Genomic DNA, 21,562 nt, shown 5'->3' with positions numbered 1-21,562 from the left:
ACAGTGTTCTATTGTATGGATGTACCACAATTTGTTTATCTATTCACCTGCTGATGGATCCCTGGGTTGTTTCCAGTTTTGGTTATTACTAATAAAACTGCTATGAATAATCATGTACAAGTTTTAGTATGAACAGATACTTTCATTTGTCTTGGGTAAACACCTAAAGAATGGAATGGCTAGGTCATAGGGAAGGTGTTATGTTTAACTTTTTAAGAAAATTGCCAATCTTTTAAAAGCTGTACCATTTTACATTCCTAACAGCAGTGTATGAGAGTAAGAAATTATTATTAATTATTTCTAGTTGAATGGTATTGTGATGTCTTTTTTTTAAGAGAGTCTTTCAGAGATACATACATCATACAGATGATGTACAAGAGATGATGTACAAGATTTGCACAGATAAAGGGAAAATCAATAAAACAAGAAATGTTGGTAACTGTTGAAGCTGGGTAATTGGGATGTTCATGATACCATCCTTTCTATTTTCCTACATGATTAAAATTTTACATGTTATAAGAACTAGATAAGAGGAACTTCCCTGGTGGTCCAGTGGTTAAGACCCCGTGCTTCCACTGCAGGGAGCGTAAGTTCGATCCCTGGCTGGGGAATTAAGATTCCACATACCGCGAGGCATGGCCAAAATATAATTTTAAAAAAATAATAAGAAAAAAAAGAACTAGATAAGATACTAGACTACTTCAGTGAGCAAAGCTTATATGTGGGCTATATGTATATATGCAATGTTATCAAAGATATAGTTAAAATGCCATGTCCTTGCTCTTTGGGCTAGAGGCGTTATTTCCTCTAATGACTGTAGATGCAGTCAGCTTTGTCTCAACAACAGTACTGGGAAAGAGGCAGGGGAGGGGGAAAGGGATAGAAACAACAACTGTGCACAGGAAGACTATGTCTTGTCCCTCCCTCCCTCACTCCACATCCTTGGATTTGGGAGTAGAAGGAAGTGTGCTGCATAAAAGAAAAAAAATCAGAAATAAACATTGATAAAAATTATCTCTCTCACTTTGGAATATTCCAGCAAACACTGAATGTTTCCACAGAGGTGAACTGCAAAGCTGGGGACCGGCTGAGAAACTTTTTACTTTAAACCCCCTTTATACCAAATTTTGCATTTCATTACAAATGTTACTTAGTTTAAAATAAATTAAAATAAAAAATCACCAGTAATTCAACCACCAATAATATTCTGGTGCTTCTCCTCTCATGCTGTTAGTTTTATATGTTGCATTTTGTCATTAACATATACTTTTCTACATATGAAAACGTTTCTTTGAAAATGATTTGAATTAATATATATTTTATCACATGGATGCTGTTTGTTTTTATTTCTGCTATTACAGAAAATACTTGATGAATATCTGTATACACAAATATTTGTACCCATTTGATTACTTCCTTTGGATAAGCATATTACTGGGTTGAAAAATATGGTTTTCGAGCTCTTAAAATATATAGTAAGAGCCCTTTCATATAATGTGACTGGGAGTGATGGTTGGTCGTTCAACATGATTAAAAAGGGACTTCCCTGTGGTGCAGTGGTTAGGAATCTGCCTGCCAATGCAGGGGACACGGGTTCGAGCCTTGGTCCAGGTAGATCCCACATGCCACGGAGCAACTAAGCCCGTGAGCCACAACTACTGAGCCTGCGCTCTAGAGCCTGCAAGCCACGACTACTGAGCCCACGTGCCACAACTACTGAAGCCCGCACAGCTAGAGCCCGTGCTCCACGACAAGAGAAGGCACAGCAATGAGAAGTCCGCGTACCACAACAAACAACAGTCCCCGCTCACCGCAACTAGAGAAAGCCTGCGCACAGCAGCAAAGACCCAACGCAGCCAAAAATAAATAAATAAATAAATTTATTTTTAAAATGATTTAAAAAATCACTTAAAATGAGGGTTCATGAAAAAAAGTGACAGATGTACACATACACCTTAAACATTTTAATTTAAAATCTAAAAATAATGCATAAGCATCATCTATGATTTCTACTTTGGATTTCTTTAAAGTGGCTCAAGAACTCAATGATACTCACAAAGCATTATCAGTGCAAAATCCTAAGCTGTTCGATTTTCTTCACTTACCTTCAGCTTTCTAACCTACACTGCATTTGATAGCAAGTTTTTGAGTCACCTGCCTTCATCCAGTCTATCCAAACTATTCCAATTAGTTTTCATAGAAACAATGTTTTTAAACTCCTATTTTAAATTTTTATATTTTCTACACTGGGTAACTACGTAAGCTTGGCAAATGGGGCAGAAATGGACAGCTACCCTCTAGATCCTCTAGATTCAGACTCCTGCCAAAAGAGGTAGAGAATGAACACTATCAGCACTCCGGATAACAGAAGATTCTGTATTATCAATTTTTCCCTTTGAAAATTTGACAATAAACAATACCATGTTTTAGTTTGCTTTTTTTTTAAACAGCAACATTTAATTATAAAGATGATGCATCACATTTTTACACATGTATTTTAGAGTATCATACTGTATGTTCATAGGACTTTACAATTTACAATATTCTGACATTTCCTTCTGCTTATTGGGGAGTTAGAGCACACACGTGCTATTTACATATCCCGGGGTAGCATGACACCTACCCTCTTCCTTGTTCTCAGTAAGACAGGTTGAATTCCCTACTCTGTCACCATCTAGCTATGGGATCTTAGGTAATTTTAACGGCTAACATTTCTTGAGTGTTTACTAAATGTCTGGAACTCTTAAGTCCTTCACACGTGTTTACTCATTTAATTCCAAATCAGTGAAGTAGGTATTATTATTTTCATACCACTTTATCACTTTACCACAGAGAGACTGTAAACTTTTCCAAATGCACATGGTCTTTATTTGCTGAGCTGATTTTGAATTTTGGCATTTTGATTGTAAAACTGCCAAACATGAATTCTGTACTCTGCTTACCTTCCTTGTAAGTCACTACCTTTCTTTTTTTTTTTAATGGCTTTGTCAGATTTTTGGCATTACTTTCTGCTGATTTTATAAAATTAATTGGGAAGTGTTAACCTCTTTCTCTATTTTATTTTTGAATATTTGAATTTTATTTTTTTTTTTACACAGCAGGTTCTTATTAGTCATCCATTTTATACACATCAGGGTATACAGGTCAATCCCAATCTCCCAAATCATCACACCACCGCCCCCCCCCGCCGCCGCTTTCCTCCCTTGGTGTCCATATGTTTGTTCTCTACATCTGTGTCTCAGTTTCTGCCCTGCAAACCAGTTCAACTGTATCATTTTTCTAGGTTCCACAAATATGCGTTAATATACGATATTTGTTTTTCTCTTTCTGACTTACTTCACTCTGTATGACAGTCTCTAGATCCATCCACTTCTAAACAAATGACCCAATTTCGTTCCTTTTTATGGCTGAGTAATATTCCATTGTATATACGTACCACATCTTCTTTATCCATTCGTCTGTCATTGGGCATTTAGGTTGCTTCCATGACCTGGCTATTGTAAATAGTGCTGCAATGAACATTGGGGTGCATGTGTCTTTTTGATTTATGGTTTTCTTTGGGTATACGCCCAGGAGTGGGATTGCTGGATCATATGGTAATTCTGTTTTTAGTTTTTTAAGGAACCTCCATACTGTTCTCCATAGTGGCCGTATCAATTTACATTCCCACCAACAGTGCAAGAGGGTTCCCTTTTCTCCACACCCTCTCCAGTATTTGTTGTTTGTAGATTTTCTGATGATGCCCATTCTAACTGGTGTGAGGTGATACCTCATTGTAGTTTTGATTTGCATTTCTCTAATAATTAGTGATGGTGAGCAGCTTTTCATGTGCTTCTTGGCCATCTGTATGTCTTCTTTGGAGAAATGTCGATTTAGGTCTTCTACCTATTTTTGGATTGGGTTGTTTGTTACTTTAATATTGAGCTGCATGAGCTGTTTATATATTTTGAAGATTAATACTTTGTCCGTTGATTCATTTGCAAATATTTTCTCCCATTCTGAAGGTTGTCTTTTTGTCTTGTTTATGGTTTCCTTTGCTGTGCAAAAGCTTTGAAGTTTCATTAGGTCCCATTTGTTTATTTTTGTTTTTATTTCCATTACTCTAGGAGGTGGATCAAAAAATTTCCTGCTGTGATTTATGTCAAAGAGTGTTCTTCCTATGTTTTCCTCTAAGAGTTTTATAGTGTCTGGTCTTACATTTAGGTCTCTAACCCATTTTGAGTTTATTTTTGTATGGTTTTAGGGAGTGTTCTAATTTCATTCTTTTACATGTAGCTGTCCAGTTTTCCCAGCACCACTTATTGAAGAGACTGTCTTTTCTCCACTGTATATCCTTGCCTCCTTTGTCATAGATTAGTTGACCATAGGTGTGTGGGTTTATCTCTGGGCTTTCTATCTTGTTCCATTGATCGGTTTCTGTTTTTGTGCCAGTACCATATTGTCTTGATTACTGTAGCTTTGTAGTATAGTCTGAAGTCAGGGAGCCTGATTCCTCCAGCTCCGTTTTTTTCCCTCAAGACTGCTTTGGCTATTCGGGGTCTTGTGTGTCTCCATGTAAATTTTAAGATATTTTGCTCTAGTTCTATAAAAAATGCCATTGGTAATTTAATAGGGATCACATTGAATCTGTAGATTGCTGTGAGTAGTATAGTCATTTTCACGATATTGATTCTTCCAATCCAAGAACATGGTATCTCTCCATCTGTTGGTATCATCTTTAATTTGTTTCATCAGTGTCTTACAGTTTTCTGCATACAGGTCTTTTGTCTCCCTATTCCTAGGTATTTTATTCTTTGTGTTGCAATGGTAAATGGGAGTGTTTCCTTAATTTCTCTTTCATATTTTTCATCATTAGTGTATAGGAATGCAAGAGATTTCTGTGCATTAATTTTGTATCCTGCAACTTTACCAAATTCATTGATTAGCTCTAGTAGTTTTCTGGTGGCATCTTTAGGATTTTGTATGTATTTTTAGTTTGCTTTTGAAATATTTAATATAAGTTGTATTTTTCTTATCTGATTAAACTGAAAGGACTAGGTGGTATGTGGTAAGGGGCAAACACAAGTCTTGGAGTCAGACTTCCTGGGTTTCAGTCCTGCTTTAACCATTTACTAGTTATGTGATATTAGGCAAGTTACTTAACCTCCTATTTTCAGAGTAGAGTTGTGAGGATTAAATAAAATAATCCACCCACCACAATGTCTAGCACATGGTTAATCACTGTAAATGTTAGCTCTTATTAAGTTACACATAAACATCACTAGTGAAGAAAATTGCCTTTGGTGTGAGAAACATGTTTTGTGGTGTCAGCAAATTTTAATACCAGTTCCTAAATTTGTTATATGTTTCTGTATATGTGCACACATAGCACAGGAAAAGAAAAAAGACTGAAAGGATAAAAGTTCTTTCTAAAGAGTGCTATTATAGTTGAATCCTTTTTTTTTCCTATTTATTTTTCTACAGTATTAAGGTTGAACCACTTTCTTTGGCTTATTTTTCTGTATCAATTTTCTACAGTAAAAAAATTCACATTTTAAATAGAAGAATTAACTTTCTTTTTCAAACATAAGAGGACAATACCGTAATAAAGTTTCTTAAGCCTCGAAACACATAAATTCCTAAGTTATGTAAAGCAACACAAAATTGTAAAATTCATGACTTGAATCACTTTAGGTAGAAGAATTCTTGGTATTACATACAACTACATCATAGTAACTAGGCGTTTTCTGCTTCATTCCTGCTTATAACTGTAAACTTCCCAAACTTTCCTACTGTAAAATTCTCACCATCACCACAAGATTTACAGTGGGAGAAACACAAACAATTATAATACATTAAGCATAGTGATATGATTTATCTAAGAGCTTATGGGGAAAAATTGCTCTTTGAGTTAAAATATGAAATAGAATGGTTTTAAGCAAAGCTATTTAGAGAGTCATTTTACAGAGTAACAATAGCTTTTAGGCCAGTAGGACTCACCCAGTGACTCTCAATGAGTGTTTAACTAAATTTTAATCAACATGTAAAATGTATTCTCATAACTATTCCAACAGGGCGTTCAACACAAATGGTGCACTGAACAGACTATGTGACCCAGTGTAAAGCAGATACAACTTATCACACGTAAGAACTAAAACAACATACTTTAATGTCAAGCCAGTTTCAAAAACAGATTACATGATCCCCTAACTGTGACACTGATTTATCTAGCATATTTGGGTGGGTGGGTGGGGTGTGGTTTCCAAAGGCAGCAGACACTTGTACTACTCAAAGTGACGAAGTGAATGGCATGTTAACTGTGCTTTTCATAAACTATATGAGAAACTATTACACTGTCAGAGTAATGATACATTGTGTTGACTTGTTTCATTTTGTTTGGAGCCTTTTAATCCCTTCTAGATTCTAATCTGATTGAAGGTTAACATTTTGAAATAACGTGTCAATTAGATGGGGTATGGATTGGGGACAGGGGGAGAGGAGGTGAACAATTACGGAGAAGAAAAAGAGAAGCACATAAACAAATACAGCCGGTGCTTATTCATGCACTGTCCAGGGAAAGACTGCCCCATCAAGTTACCCAGATTTTCTAGTACATTTCTAGGTTTATTCCTATTGAGGAAATCAATTTACCAAGTTATCAGGGCCCAATATCATTAAACAGTCAAATCATAAAACTTAAGTACCACCATTCTGATTCCATGTTCTTAACAACTCAAACCCCTAGTACCTGGAGTAAACCCCAAGGGCTTTTTTATTTGCTAAATGATTCAACACATCACCTTCTCTTAATTCAGTTTCCCATGGAAGGCTGGTTTGAGAGATAATGTCAAATTCAGGAAGGTGGGTCAAGCGTGAAAATACAGATTTCTGGCAATTCAGTGGGTACAACATGATGATACATCATTTCAATCAATTAGACCAAACTGAATTCCAACTCTCTTATGACTAAGTCACCCTGAAATAAAAATTACAAAATTGATACTAAGTGGGAATTACCATTCCCACCACCTACTCCTCAGTTTGTTTTCTTTTAATAAATTTATTTATTTATTTATATTTTGTTTTGGCTGCATTGGGTCTTTGCTGCTGTGCACAGGCTATCTCTAGTTGCGGCGAGTGAGGGCGTGGTGCATGGGCTTCTCATTGCAGTGGCTTCTCTTGCTGTGGACCACGGGCTCTAGGAGCGCAGGCTTCAGTAGTTGTGGCTCGTGGGCTCTACAGCACAGGCTCAGTAGTTGTGGTGCACGGGCTTAGCTGCTCTGCGGCATGTGAGATCTTCCTGGACCAGGGCTTGAACCTGTGTCTCCTGCACTGGCAGGCGGATTCTTAACCACGGCACCACCAGGCAAGTCCCTACTCCTCAGTTGTAATAATTAAGTCCACTGAGTATTCTACATTAAGGAACTGAGATTAATAATGGGAAAACAAAGTTAGCTAAATTCTGATAACTAGGTGTTTGTTTATCGTCACCTTTATCAATAGTTTTGGACATACAGACTTAATTTTTTTAGTGACTTTATGCCTTTTACTGAAAAGTTGGCGGGTGGCGGGGAGATAAGGTACAGAACAGTATGCTATTACTTAAGTGAAAAATAAAGTGTACGTGAGCGATTGCTTATATATTCACTGAGTATCTTTGGAAGGATACACAAGAAACTGGGGAGAAAAGTCATTTCTAGAGAGAGGATATGTGTGGCTGGGGGATGGGGTGAAAGGGAGACTTCCCTTTTGGACTTTTTGAATTTTGTATCAAATGCAAATATTATGTTTCATTTTTAACCATTTTTTAAAAATTGAAGTATAGTTATTTTACAATGTTGTGTTAGTTTCAGGTGTACAGCAAAGTGATTCAGTTATATCACATATATATTCTCTTCCATTATAGGTCATTATAAGAGACTTAATATAGTTCCCTGTGCTATACAGTAGGTCCTTGCTGTTTATCTATTTTATACATAGTAGTGTGTATATATATTAGGAGTTAATCCCAAACTTCTAATTATGTTTTAACTAAATTAAAATGTATTATATATTTCTTTTCTTATGACTATATAAACACCTGAATCTTTGGGAAGACTTAGGGTTTCTTAAGCCACGTAGATAATTATTTTAGCATGTTCTGATGAATATCTCTTACTCTCCCTGTTACAACATTCCATTATTTTTCTGGAAATATTCACAGGGAGGAAAAACCACTCTAATCCTTTCCAATTGTCTTCTTAAACTCAGAAATGTAAATATATATACATATATATAAAACAACATCATCTTAAGGATCCTTTTTGACCCCTTGTTTAGCTACTAAAGTTATTCCTGATGCTTTCAAGATAGACAGACTCTATATATGTGAAAGGATATGCCAATAAGATACATAACACTCAAAAAAGACAAGCTGATATAAACTAATTTTAACAACCTATCTTCATGATTTGGACTAGGATTACCAGTCTGCTGTAATACATGTTCCTAATTTTTACTTTTTTTTTTTTTTTTTTTGCGGTACGCGGGCCTCTCACTGTTGTGGCCCCTCCTGTTGCGGAGCACAGGATCCGGATGCGCAGGCTCAGCGGCCATGGCTCACGGGCCCAGCCGCTCCGCGGCACGTGGGATCCTCCCAGACTGGGGCACGAACCCGTGTCCCCTGCATCAGCAGGCGGACTCTCAACCACTGCGCCACCAGGGAAGCCTCATGTTCCTAATTTTGAAATCAGTAGAGTGAAGTATACCCTAAGACCCTAAATATTAGGGTAGATTGTCCTTTGAGAATCAAATGAAGAAATCAACAGAAGATGATGCTAGCATCCTTTTATAGCAATGGTTCTTAATGCTTCTTACACTAGAATGCTTGTGAGGATTATCGTACATCCCATCAGTTACAAGGTTTGTTACCACCATTATCCTGGGCTGAAATCAGACCATACTGAAGTTTGAAAACGCCCCCTTCTCTTAGGGAATACTCCCTTCTCCAGAGGAATTGCATACTGCTTTAAGGAGATATAATGACTTCCAGGTCTAAGACTTAACTGTAACCAAATTTAACATATTAGCCTCATTAATAAAAAAAATCATTTGTCTCAATGTTTCCTCTAAACTCTGGAGTTGTATCTCCAACTTCCTACAAGTCAGTTCCACTCGGGTGTCGAAGAGTCATCATTCTTGAACTTAATATATTGAAAATAGAACCCTTAATATCCACCCTCTCAAAGCTGCTCCTCCTAACTGTTCCTAACTCAGTAAATGGAACCATCATCTTCCCAGTTGCTCAAGTCCAAAACAGAGGATTCACCCTCGATTTCTCTTTTCCTAAACTCCCTATATCCAATACATTGATTATGCCTTTATAATATATTCCCAAACTAGAACATAGTTTGGGAATATATTACCACCATCCTAGAGCAAACTACCATCATCTCTCCCTTGGACTATAGTATCAGTTTCTCCTAAATGCTCCAGCCATACTGGTCTTCTGTCTTTAAACATGTTGAGCTCATTTCCATTTTGTGGCATTCCTTCTGCTTAAAATATTTCTCCCATATACCCTCAGGGCTGCTGCTTCCCAGCTCAAATGTCACCCACCCCAGATTTCCCTGACCACCCGATCAAGGATAACCCTACCCTCACCACCAACCATTCTCTATAGCAGTACCTTATTTTTCCCCTCCATAGCACTTATCACTGTCTGAAATTAACTTGCTTATTTGCTTATTTTCCATGTCCTCCCACTAGACTGTGAACTCCATGAGACCAGGAACCACATTCATTGTATCTAGGATAGTACCTGACATATAGGGGATACTTAATGAAGAGCTGATAAATGAAGGAACATATCTAAAGAAATATTATGTCAACCATGAAAGATAACGGTCAGACAGGAGAGAAGAGTAACAATACATTCAAAAACGTCAAAGGGGGAGTTGGTTTTTGGACATGAGTCCACCTTCTCTCCAGGCTGCAGGCCTCCTGAATAAAGCAACCTTTCCTCTCTAACTTAAAAAAAAAAAAAAAAAAAAAGTCAATGGGTGCCCCAACTGTGGTAAACATTAAAACTGTGCCATGATATTCCAGTTCTCCTTTCAGATACATGATAGGTTTATACTTGCCCATCATCTTGAAGTTAGGCATGGTCATATGACTTGCTCAGTACTCCTGAGCAAGGACAACACACAGTAGAGCCCCCAGACAACTCACATGTAATATGAATTGAGAAGAAATAATCCTTTGTTATTTTAAGCCACTAAGGTATGGTGGTTATTTGTTACTGCAAAATAACCAAGCCCATCCAGACTGATAAACCATCCAAACAATGCTGTGGGCACAGAATTATATAGTCAGTCTCACTAAGTAGTCAATTAATACCACTAAATATATATACTATACATATACTTAATTTCCAGATACATCTGCCAACAAGGAGAGAAAAAATTGTTTATGTAGAGTTTTAAGGATTCTTGTTCCTTGATGTTATTTTTCAGTAAATTAATAATTCAGCCAAATAATCAATGCCAGCCAATACAAGGCTTCTTGAGAAACAGTCTGTCAGCCTCTCCTTATCTGAAAACATACTTTCTAGGTAAGAATAATTGTGTTTTTTGTTTCATTATTATCTACAACAACTATTCAATAATTAAATAGTTAGAGTCCAGGGAATTCCCTGGTGGTCCAGTGGTTAGGACTCTGGGCTTTCACTGCCAAGGGCCCAGATTCCCCCCTGAGGAACTAAGATCCTGCAAGCCGCATGGCACGGCAAAAAAAAAAAAAAAAAAAAGTTACAGTCCAGGTCACTGCAGGGGAAAGACTAGGATAGACTAAAAAGGCAGACTGGCTAAAATGCAGAATCACTGAATGCCAGGTCCGGAATCTTGGACTTTAGTTTGTAGACAAAACAGGCTTACTTAGAAGCTCTGTATATCATATGATTAAAAATATTCCTGAAGATTATTTTATATGGCAGTTGTAGAATTAGGATGACTGGAATAGGAAGGCTAAGAGTACTAGTTTCTAACTGCTGTGCCATGAATCCTCCATACATGAAAGACAATTTTTAATCGATATATATAATTTATTTTTGCAATAACACTAAACATACTATTAATGATAATATTAAGTGGTATAGGGAATAGGCAGAGCATAGATTTTTGCAAATAAGAGTAAAAGGCACATTGAAAAATCAGGCTGGCACTAAAGTAAGATCTGGTGATGGACAAAACTGCACTCTGTGAGCATGAAGGGCAGTCAGGGCAGTCATTACTTAATAGTTCTGAAAGCAGCCAAGTGAACAATGGATGCTTTACAACATCTAGGAGGTATTTTTATATTGTAGGAATGATTGGGTTGTAATCTGGTTGATTTGTATTCTGAGTTCTTTCAAGGTACTCAGAGGATCTGTACAGTACTCCAACAAGCTTGTCTTTCCTCAAAAACAACCCATTCCTTCACTAATTCAACAAATATTAACACATGTTATATACTAATTACCACTCTAGGCACTGGGAAAACAGAAGTGAACAAAACAAAGTTCCCTGCCTTCCTGGAGCTTGTATTCTAGTGCCATTTAAATTCCATTCTAAAATTCCTCCCCCAGTCTTATGATATGGGAGTAGCTTTTACAAATGCCTTTGGAAGAAATCATTTATGATCTATGATTAATTCATGCTGAAATGTAAAAGACTAATAGTCTCCCCATGGTAATTACAAAAGCAAATACTTCACAGATTCACAGACTCTTAAGATTTGGAAAGGACCTTGGAGATAATTTCAATTTACAGATAAGATTAAGGCATTTGCCCAAGAACACTCAGCCACTAATAGGAGAACCAGGCTTAGAACTGTAACTTCCAGCGTTACAGCCTTTCCCATATAACCAGGCTGCCTGTTTTAAGATTACACTAGTTAGAAGAGATGCCAGAATGGGTATTCATGATTCATACATAGGTGGTAGGTTCCTGAGTGACTTGTTCAGGAATTTTAGGCAGTGTGTAAAACTGAAGGAGAGACAGGTGATTATAGGGGAGGCAAACTGGGGGGAACTTTCAGAAGACCCTTTCCTCCCATCTCTACCCTCATCATGTCCCAAGAACAAAGAAATTACAAAACTTCTCCAAAGTTAATGGATATTAGCTATTAGTGAGAAGATACCGGGGGTGGGGGATGAACATGAAGTACTAAAACAGTCAGTAGAAAAAAAAAGTCAAATTATATCCTATCCAATTTGAAAAGCGTATAGTCCCAGTAAAAGTACCATTTGTATTAGCTTTAAGGTTTTTTAAAATTTACTTTCCTAAATACATTTTCCACAAAGCACCAAATTAACTGATAGAGATCAACAAGTATAATGATTGATAAAATAGCAATGTAATATAGACTGATGTGATGTAATGATGCATCCCATAGTGGGCAAGCATTTTTAAAGATAATTCCTCCTCCTCTGGAAGAGTTATACTCACCTCTTGCTTATAAACTTTAGCAATCTATACATTTTAAAAACTCGAACTAGTCATTTAATCTTTCAAAGTAAAGATTCATGACCAACAAACTTGAGCCTTACTTAGTACCCTAATAGAAAACATATTTCAAAAAACCTTTCCAAGAAGGGGAAGACTTGCAAAGAAAGAACTGAAAAATAAGCTTAGTACAAAAAACAAAAAGTTAAAAAAAAAAAAGAAAGAAAAGAAAAGGAAGATTATTATAGAGGTTTTAGGAAAAATGTAAGCTGATAGGCATCAAGGATCCTCATTAAAATCTCATTATGTATCTCTGTAAACAGCAGTTTCCATACCTAAGATGAAAAGTATTATGAGAATCCCAATTTATTTCAATAGCTGCACCATTATTTTAGCTTCCTAGATTTAAAACCTTGGAGATACCATACACTTTTACCCCTATTGTTTCCTATATTTAATCAGTCATCATGTTCTAATATTTCTTCCTCCAAAATGTGTCTTTTGAATACAAAGCAAAATCCCCAACTTGAAAAGAACACACACAAAAAACAAAGAAGACTGACCATGAAAAAGAACATTTTTCTAAGAATGGGAAATACTCATGATATGCTGAGTCAAAATAACAAAAACCAAAAAAAACCAAACCCACAAGGAGAAAAATGTATAATCCTAGTCTTATGAAGGAAAATAGGTATCAACATAGAAAAAGATTTGAAAGAAAACACCACATGAAAATGTTAAGAGTTGTTCTTTCTGCTTGGGGGATTTTATAAGCGGCTTTTGCTCTTTTTACACTTTCTCTACATTTCCTAAATTTCCTACAATGAACATGCATTATTTTCAAACTTGGAAAAAATATTATTTAAATAGTTGTCTCATTTTTACCACTACTTGTTCACTCTCAGTGCTCCTATCCTAATTCCTTATAGCTTCTTTCCCCCAGGACTCCAACAATAGCTGCCTTCTTGAGGTCTCTGAGGCAGCTTCTCCTTAACTTTAATATTGCTTGTACTCATGCTCTGAAAATTCATCATTCATATTTGTCTACAGCACATGGAAACAGAGGCTGGCCATATAAGCAAACAACTTAAAAGAGGATTTCTCAACCTCATCACCACTGACATTTGGGGTAATTATTTCTCATGGAGGGGCTGACCCATTGCAGGATGTTTAGCAGCATTCCTGGCCTCTATCCACTAGATGCCAATAGCACCCCACCCCGCAAGGCGTGACACTGCCAAATGTCCCCTGAGGGGCAAAACTGCCAGCAGCTGAGAATCACCGATTTAAAAGTTTTTAAACTTCTAAAATCATATCTCTTTTTATATATATGTCAAACCTAAACTTCTTTGACATATGTCTTATATAACATTCCTCATAGTCTGCCATAATCTTATTTTTCTCAACAGGAACTTTCCAAATAGACCAGACTTACTGTTCCCTAGAAAAATCATTTTCATTCCCAATTTCAAGTCTTTGAACACACTGTTTCCTCACTAAAATTCCCCATTCACACTTCTATTCAATGCCCTACATCCATGCTTCAGTTTGGCTTCTTTGCAGAAGCATTACTGATCTATTCAGTTCAATTCATCATACACCCACTGCACTAATAAAGAATATCTCATATATCTTTCTTTCTTTCTTTTTTTTTTTTTTTGGTGGTGGCGGTGGTGATTGTTGTTAATTTTATATCCCAAACTAAACTAACTTTCCTCAGGTTTGTTGCCCCAGCACATTTCTTTTGTATAACCAATTGGGCCTAACATTGCTTGATAACTGATGAATGAAATTAAAAATTTAAATGCTCGGCTGTAAATAAGTGTAAACTGATTTCTTAATTGCTTTTGAATCCTATTTCTTGTCATGGAGTTATTAGTTAAGTTAATCATTCCAAGTACAGAGTAACCACTCAGTAAGTTTTCAGAAAGAATCATTAATATATAATGGTATATTTTAAGGAATTACATAGGTTTCAAACTGTTCTCTACACTTTTAGGAAATGACACAAAGGGATTAAAACTATAACCTACAATACAAACATGAACTTTATAAATTCTATTTATCTTAAAATAGCCAATGGATTTTGCTGCTCAATGCACAAAAGTTACGTCCACAAGAGCAGAGAACTCGATTTAGTACTGTGTGCATGTACACAAACGCACCTCACACGTACATTATCTCCCCAGTTGAGAGAAGTAAATAAAATGAAACTGCTTTGTAAACTAAAAAGAGCAACATATAAATGAGGCAGTAGAGCAGCATAGCTAAAAGCATGGAGCCAGCCTGCTTGGGTCCCAACTATACTAGCTGTGTAACCGTGTACAAGTTACTTAACGTCTCTGTGCCTCAGTTTCCTCTTTGTCAAAATGGGGATAATAATAGTATCTGTCCCAAAGCAAAGCTCTCAAAAGAGTGCTTGGCATATAGAAAGCACAAAATAAATATTAACCAATGTTATGATTACAACGCTAGTTATTAGCCAAGTAAAAGCCTCAACGTATAAAGTTCTGATTCAAGTCTGAAGCTGGTTTAAAAAACAACACAACAGGACAAACTACACAAATTTAAGCGATTAGGTGGACTAGTTTCTCATAATCTTTGCCAGTGCTTAACTGGTGATTATTACAGACCTAAATTCTGTTAGTCTCTCTCTTTTTTTTTTTTAATCTCAAAGAAACTGACATAGAAACCCCTGTTTTCAAGGAATTTTACAAGCCACAAGGAAACAAATCAACTCTTTGTTTTCTCCATATTTAAGCCCATTTAAGACCTTGGGAAAAGCCTAGGTACTGTTACAGAACAACTTTTCAGAAAATACAATGAGGTTTTTAAAGTTGCAATCAGCAATTCTTATGCAGTTATGTCAAGTTTTTGTCCTGCTGAACAAAAGGTTATGTGTCAGGGAAGCAAGGACCCGACAGAAAATAAGGAAATACCACAGCCGGGCCTAGGCGGCTCTCGGGAAAACCTGTCCTCAAACAGAGCGCCTCAGACGCCGGCGTCCTTCCCCGCTCACTGGGATGCACAAGTCGGCTCCATCCGCAAATAAATAAGTGACAGCAGGTTCCGTCCACGCCTCTCCCGGCCCGGACCCCTCGCGCCCACCCGGGCGGGCTCCTGCGCCCGCCGCCCCGACCCTCCTCGCCGCGGCCGGGTAGGGAGCTCCACGGGAGACCGCGGCCCCACCGCCCCGACTCCCGACCCCTGACCCCTGCAGCCCTGCGCGGGCCGGGCCGAGCAGAGGCCGCCGCGGGGCCTGCAGGTGGGCCCAGGGCGCGGTCAGGCCCGAGGAGAGGCCTGGCCCCCGCAGGGCAACCGCCGGCGCGAGGATGGCGCAGGCCCGGTTGTCACTTACCGGCGCCTCATGGTACCGCGGCGCCTCCGCCTAGCCCAGGCGCTGACCGACTGCGCCCCGGCAGCCCAGACTATCCCTCAGGTCCCCAGCCGAGCCCACTCTGAGCCATTCAAACGCGGCCGCACGCGCGGCCCGCCGGGATAGCTCCTACTAGGGCGTCTCGGAGGCTCCGCCCAACGCTGCCTCCGCCCCTCTCAGGTTGCGCAGGGGCGCAGGGAGCGGGAGGAGGAGGTGGTGCGGACACAGTGCCCCCTGGCGGACACAGGTACGTATGGAAGTCCTGCTACGATAGGGCAAGTAATACCGCTCGGGGAACTGAGGGTGGATAAGAGTCAAAGAATAACCCTGCGCTAGTCACAGTCTAGTGGGTGAAACCGTGCTTTAAGTGTTGCACCAGGAGGTGCTATATCTGCTATAATCTGCTATAAAAATATGGTGCAGGGATGGGACTTCCCTGGTGGCGCAGTGGTCAGGAATCTGCCTGCCAAGGCAGGGGACACGGGTTTGACCCCTGGTCTAGGAAGATCCCACATGCCGCGGAGCAACTAAGCCCATGCACCATAACTACTGAGCCTGCGCTCTAGAGCCCGCGAGCCACAACTACTGAGCCTGTGTGCCACAACTACTGAAGCCCACTCACCTAGAGCCCGTGCTCCGCAACAAGAGAAGCCACCGCAATGAGAAGCCCGGGCACTGCAACTAGAGAGAAGAGCCCTGCGCTGCAACGAAGACCCAACACAGCCAAATAAATAAATAAATTTATTTTTAAAAAATATGGTGCAGGGAGAGACTTATTCATTCACTCCTATTTAAGAGCACTAAGGCAAAATATTTAAAAGGGTAGACTGGAGCTCTGCGACCTCAGGGAAGTCATATAAACTCCCATGAGCTTTGGTTTCCCCACGTGTAAAATGGGGATGTTAATGGTATCTGCCTCATCGTTATGAGGATTACATGAGTTAACACATATAAAATTCTTAGAGGAATGTATCTGGCACATGGTAAGCACTATATAATTGTTAGCTCTTATTTGTTAGTTCCTGATATTTGCCAGACTCTGTTCTGGACTGTTAAGAACACAAGAGGGCTTCCCTGGTGGCGCAGTGGTTGGGAGTCCGCCTGCCAATGCAGGGGACACGGGTTCGAGCCCCAGTCCGGGAAGATCCCACATGCCGCGGAGCGGCTGGGCACGTGAGCCATGGCCGCTGAGCCTGCGCGTCCGGAGCCTGTGCTCCGCAACAGGAGAGGCCACAACAGTGAGAGGCCCGCATACTGCAAAAAAAAAAACCACAAGAAATATGCATGATGTGGACCCTGTCCCCAGGAAGCAGGCTCAGTTTCTTTGGGATGGTGAACACTAGAGGATGAGGTTAGGGTTGGATCTGTCCCTGACATGCTTTTAATTACTGAGGATAATTCTCTTCATCTTAGTGGAGACAGAGTCTACCCATCTTCACAGGTAAGCTACTGGTCAACATTAACCAAATTGTGACAGGGGCAAGTTTGTCTCTGGTGGGCCTCTCATCCCTTGCAGAAGCCTATCAAGTAGTGCATTTGGTGTAACTGTTGCTCACTGCAAGACTCCACATCCCTGGACTCACTGCTTTAGGCACTCTGTTCAGAACTCCCCAGGGCTACCTAAGTTGGGTTTAACGATATTTTTGCGGGCCCATCATGTGCCAGGCTGACATTGTACCAGGAGATAGCCTGCGGAAGCTCACAGTGGCTTGGACAAACAGGGAAGGAGATCATTCCAATACATTGTGGTGAATGCAATGATAAAAGGTATATCCTAGAGGCTGTGGGAGTTCAGAGCAATGGGAGGCCTGGCAGATAAACTAATCAGAGCTAAAGTATCATTAGGTAGTAATAACAATGTATTTTTCCCCTCTAGTAACAAGGTCCTTACTTAATACAAAAAAATTAAGTAATGGTGAAAATTTCAGGCACTACTTTAGATTGATGGGAGAAATTTTTTTTTTTTGGCGGTACGCGGGCTTCTCACTGTTGTGGCCTCTCCCATTGCGGAGCACAGGCTCCGGACGCACAGGCTCAGCGGCCATGGCTCACGGGCCTAGCCACTCCGCGGCATGTGGGATCTTCCCGGACCGGGGCACGAACCCGTGTCCCCTGCATCGGCAGGCGGACTCTCAACCACCGTGCCACCAGGGAAGCCCGGGAGAAATATTTTTAGGATATGTTTTGCATGAGCAATGCCTTTGCAAGCTTCTCAGATTGTACCAAGCACAAGCAGGCACATGCCGCTGTGCGGGGCCATACCTGTCAACAGAGGGGACTGTTGAGAGACTCCAGCAGGGTGAGTGAGTGAAGGGAGCAGAAGCCCTGGGTTCCAGTGGTGTGCAGCGTAGACACTCCCGGAGTATAACTTCCACTAAGTGGGTGTGCTGTTTTAAAGAAAATAAAATTCAACATACATGGGTGAAGTCACTTTCTCTCCAACTATTTCTTCATCACCATTGTCACAAACAGGAATTTCTCGATGACCCACTATACAAAAGGCACTGTGCTGGGCCCTCACCAGAAGAGGGTGAAGAGTATAAGGAACAGTTCTTACCCTCAAGGAAGGCTGGGTGATGAGGTAAGACAAGTAACAGAGTCCTAGGACTCAGGGAATCTGCTGTGTTAACACAGAAGGATCTCAGCTCAAACAAGGTCCCAGGTTGTCTGAAGGCCAGAGGAGAACCTTGATGTTCTCATTTCTAGAGCTTCTTAGGGCAAGAGTCTCAGGCAGGTTCATCTTCAGACTCTAGTTCTGGGGTTTACAGATCTCTGGCCCATCGTTCTCATAAGACTGCCAAATGTCAACATAACTTAAGGTGAAAATAAAGAAATTTGCCTTCATATTGCTATTTTTGAAATATATACCATTTTAGTGATGAAATGCAGGTCAGTTGTCTTCATTGATATTTTTCAGTCAATAAAGTTGAATTTTTTTTCCCCTTGGAGCGCAATCAAAATTTTTTTGTTGTTGTTAAGGGATTAAAAAAGAGTGCATTCCATACATATTTTTATTGTCCCTGCACCACCAGCCCTTCACAGAAAGGTGGTTCCCTGCCAGCCCTCACAGTGGACAGTCTCCAAGGGAGTGCACCCCTCTAGCCATTCCCTCATTGCTTCCTCTGACTGCCTTAGATATTCCTTCCATCTGAGTGAACAGGCAGCTGAATTAGCCTTTCTGCCCTACATTCCCCCTCTCACAGGGGTATGGACATCAGAGATGGTGTGTAGAATAACCCTGACTATAAACACCCATGTGAGAAAAGAACTCTCACGCAAAGTTGTATGTATGCTTCTGAGTGGAGAGTCAGGGAAGGGATCATGCAGGAAGGCTGCAGTCGGGCCTGACAAGCTGGACAGGATTTTGACAGGCAGGGTGTTCCAGACAGACAGGGGAAGTACAAAATAAATTCCAGGACCGCCGTCTATCGCGGTTTGAGTGGGGTGGGGAGAGCTCTGGGGAGTAGCAGGAGGAAAGACTGTCACCTGACAGGTTGTGAAGATCTGGAATAATCAAGCAAAGGTGTTTGGGAAGGAAAAAAACTACTAGAAACCATTAAAAGTCTATTACTCACAGACAAGCACTGTCTCCATTTGAACATATGTTTTTTCAGACATTTTACTATGCAAATGTACCTACATTTAAGAAATGAGATCATATCCTTACAACTTTGTAAACTGCATTTTTATGATAAATATCATATTACATAGATCAATCCATATAATATTAATTGAAATGCCAATCACTATAAATGCATATAATAATATAAATGGCAGTTGAAACTTTAAGACACAAAACAACAAGGCATAGGCATTGAGCAGGGAAATGAGAATTAAATCAGTACTTTAGGAGGATTAATCTATCATCAGGATGCAAGATGACTAGTGGGAGGGAGGGAGCCCATGAGCCTTAGGCATGAAAATGTTGTCCTTTGGGCCGGAGGTTCAGGAAGCCAGAGCATTTACTGTGGTGATGCCATTCTCATCCCCTCAGACTGATGCCAGGCCTGGTAGAGGACCGAGCATGAAGAGACGTAAAACACAATAGCTCATCCATTCCATAGCTAACTACATCTACTGCTCAGCCTCAGAGCCTTTGGAAAATTCCAGCTGACTTTGGCAGTCAAAGTGAGAAGTCAATCGCTTTTATTCTGCTCCTCCCTTCCCCACCTTCCTGTGTAGACTGTGGAAGGAAAGGATGGCAGTAGGGAAAGTTTCAGATAAGGCGGTAGCAGTGGAAAGGAGCAAAGCTGACTCCCCGTTTGCAAGATTCACGGTCGTTTCAAATACCACCACGGTACAGATGCCTTGGTGGCGGAAGCAGCAGCAGCTTCCTAGATTTCGTTTGGCAGGTGGAGGGTGGGGGGCTGGGGGGGGACTGTTGAATGGTAGGGGATCCTCCTGTTAAAAACAGTTTGTTTTGGATGCAGCTCTGTGGCACTTCGACAGCTGGAAAGCAGGTGATGGTATTTGTTATAGATTTTCAAATGTGAAGCCAAAGAGACCGTTTCTCTCCTTCCCCAAGTAGATTTCCTGCAATTACATACACTGTCACCTGGAAGATGGTAGAGGGCAGCATGTTAGAGCGGAAAGAACACTAACTTTGGAGCAAGGTTCATCTCTATCAGAAGCCTTGATCACTGCCTTTGGGCCCTTCTACACCATCTTTACCTTAACTGCAGAGGGAGGATAACTCTTCTCTTAGGGGATGTTGGGAAACAGGGTAACCTATGTAAAACACTCTTAATAGTATATAGCACACTGATTGTGGCTCTCTCTCTGCAAAATATTCCCCACCCCCAACTTTACCTGTCCAGTGATTTTTCTAAGATAGAGAAGAACACAATTTGGTTGACTACTGCCTTGGAAAAGCAGTCTTGGAACTAGACCAGTTCCAGGAGGGGGGCCAATGCTGTGGAGACAGACTCGCTGTGGTGTCGACAGCCTGGTAGTCAGTACAGGGTATCTGAAAGTTATGACCTTTCACAAAACAAGTCCAGTCATGCAGCTGCTTGAGGGTTTGATACTCCGGGGCCCTCATAACAAACAGGCATAGCGGAGAGGAGTTCAAGGGCAGGGTGCAGGCAGGAAGGAAATGAAATGGGCGGGACAACAAGCATTAGAAGCAGGATAATGTCCTTGGGAAGGGGGCTTGAAAGGGCAAAGGAGGTCTACAGCCTCAGGAGACTGGAGCTACAGGAAGATCACTAAGACTGAAGTCCATTTCTTGGAGCCGGACACACGGTCAAAGTACTCTGGCAGTAACAAAATTGAGTCTGACCCTAAACTGGCTATCCAAAATTAGCTGTGTTCTTCAGAACACCCGTTCTGCAAGATGTTGATACATTGAAAAGAGAGGGAAAAAGGGAGAAGAAAAAAAGGCTTCCTTGGCCAAAGAAGTTCAGTAACTGATGGATAAAACAAATATTTCTTTACTGTAGCGTTTCTCAGTCTTTAAAATACTAACATTAATTGTGAATCTCTAAAAGAAAGGGAATTCCCTGGTGGTCCAGTGGTTAGGACTCCACACTTTCACTGCCCAGTGCTTGGGTTCAACCCCTGGTGGGGGGAACTAAGATCCCGCAAGCTGCGTGGCGAGGTAGGTAGGTAAGTAAATAAATAAATAAATACAAATAGAAAGATAGAGCAGTGCTGCCCAAACTTACCTAAACTCTGAATCCTTTAAAGGCGAGAGCACACATATTCTACAGAAATAATCTGATCTACAAAGGGTAGCAGGACCAGT

At 40.2% G+C, this 21,562-nt stretch overlaps 1 protein-coding gene across 4 annotated transcripts in view; it reads right to left on the bottom strand.

The window, feature by feature from the left end:
* The window catches only part of KATNBL1 (katanin regulatory subunit B1 like 1), a 63,984-nt gene that overhangs the window by 35,725 nt on the left and 6,697 nt on the right, over window positions 1-21,562 (bottom strand). For 2 of the 4 annotated variants that reach the window (XM_060004936.1, XM_060004939.1), the window contains exon 3: window positions 18,079-18,203. The exons of 1 other annotated variant lie outside the window; for it this stretch is intronic. The gene's annotated coding sequence lies outside the window, so the exon portion shown is untranslated. Of the gene's footprint in view, window positions 1-15,798; window positions 15,950-18,078; window positions 18,204-21,562 lie in introns of those variants that run through there. One more of the 4 variants, XM_060004937.1, reaches the window with a different exon arrangement.

Source organism: Delphinus delphis, chromosome 2, assembly GCF_949987515.2.
Source record: "Delphinus delphis chromosome 2, mDelDel1.2, whole genome shotgun sequence".
In the NCBI taxonomy this organism is placed as follows: Eukaryota; Metazoa; Chordata; class Mammalia; order Artiodactyla; family Delphinidae; genus Delphinus; species Delphinus delphis.
The sequence above is the reverse complement of the archived record's forward strand: the minus strand, read 5'-3'. Positions and strand labels throughout refer to the sequence as shown.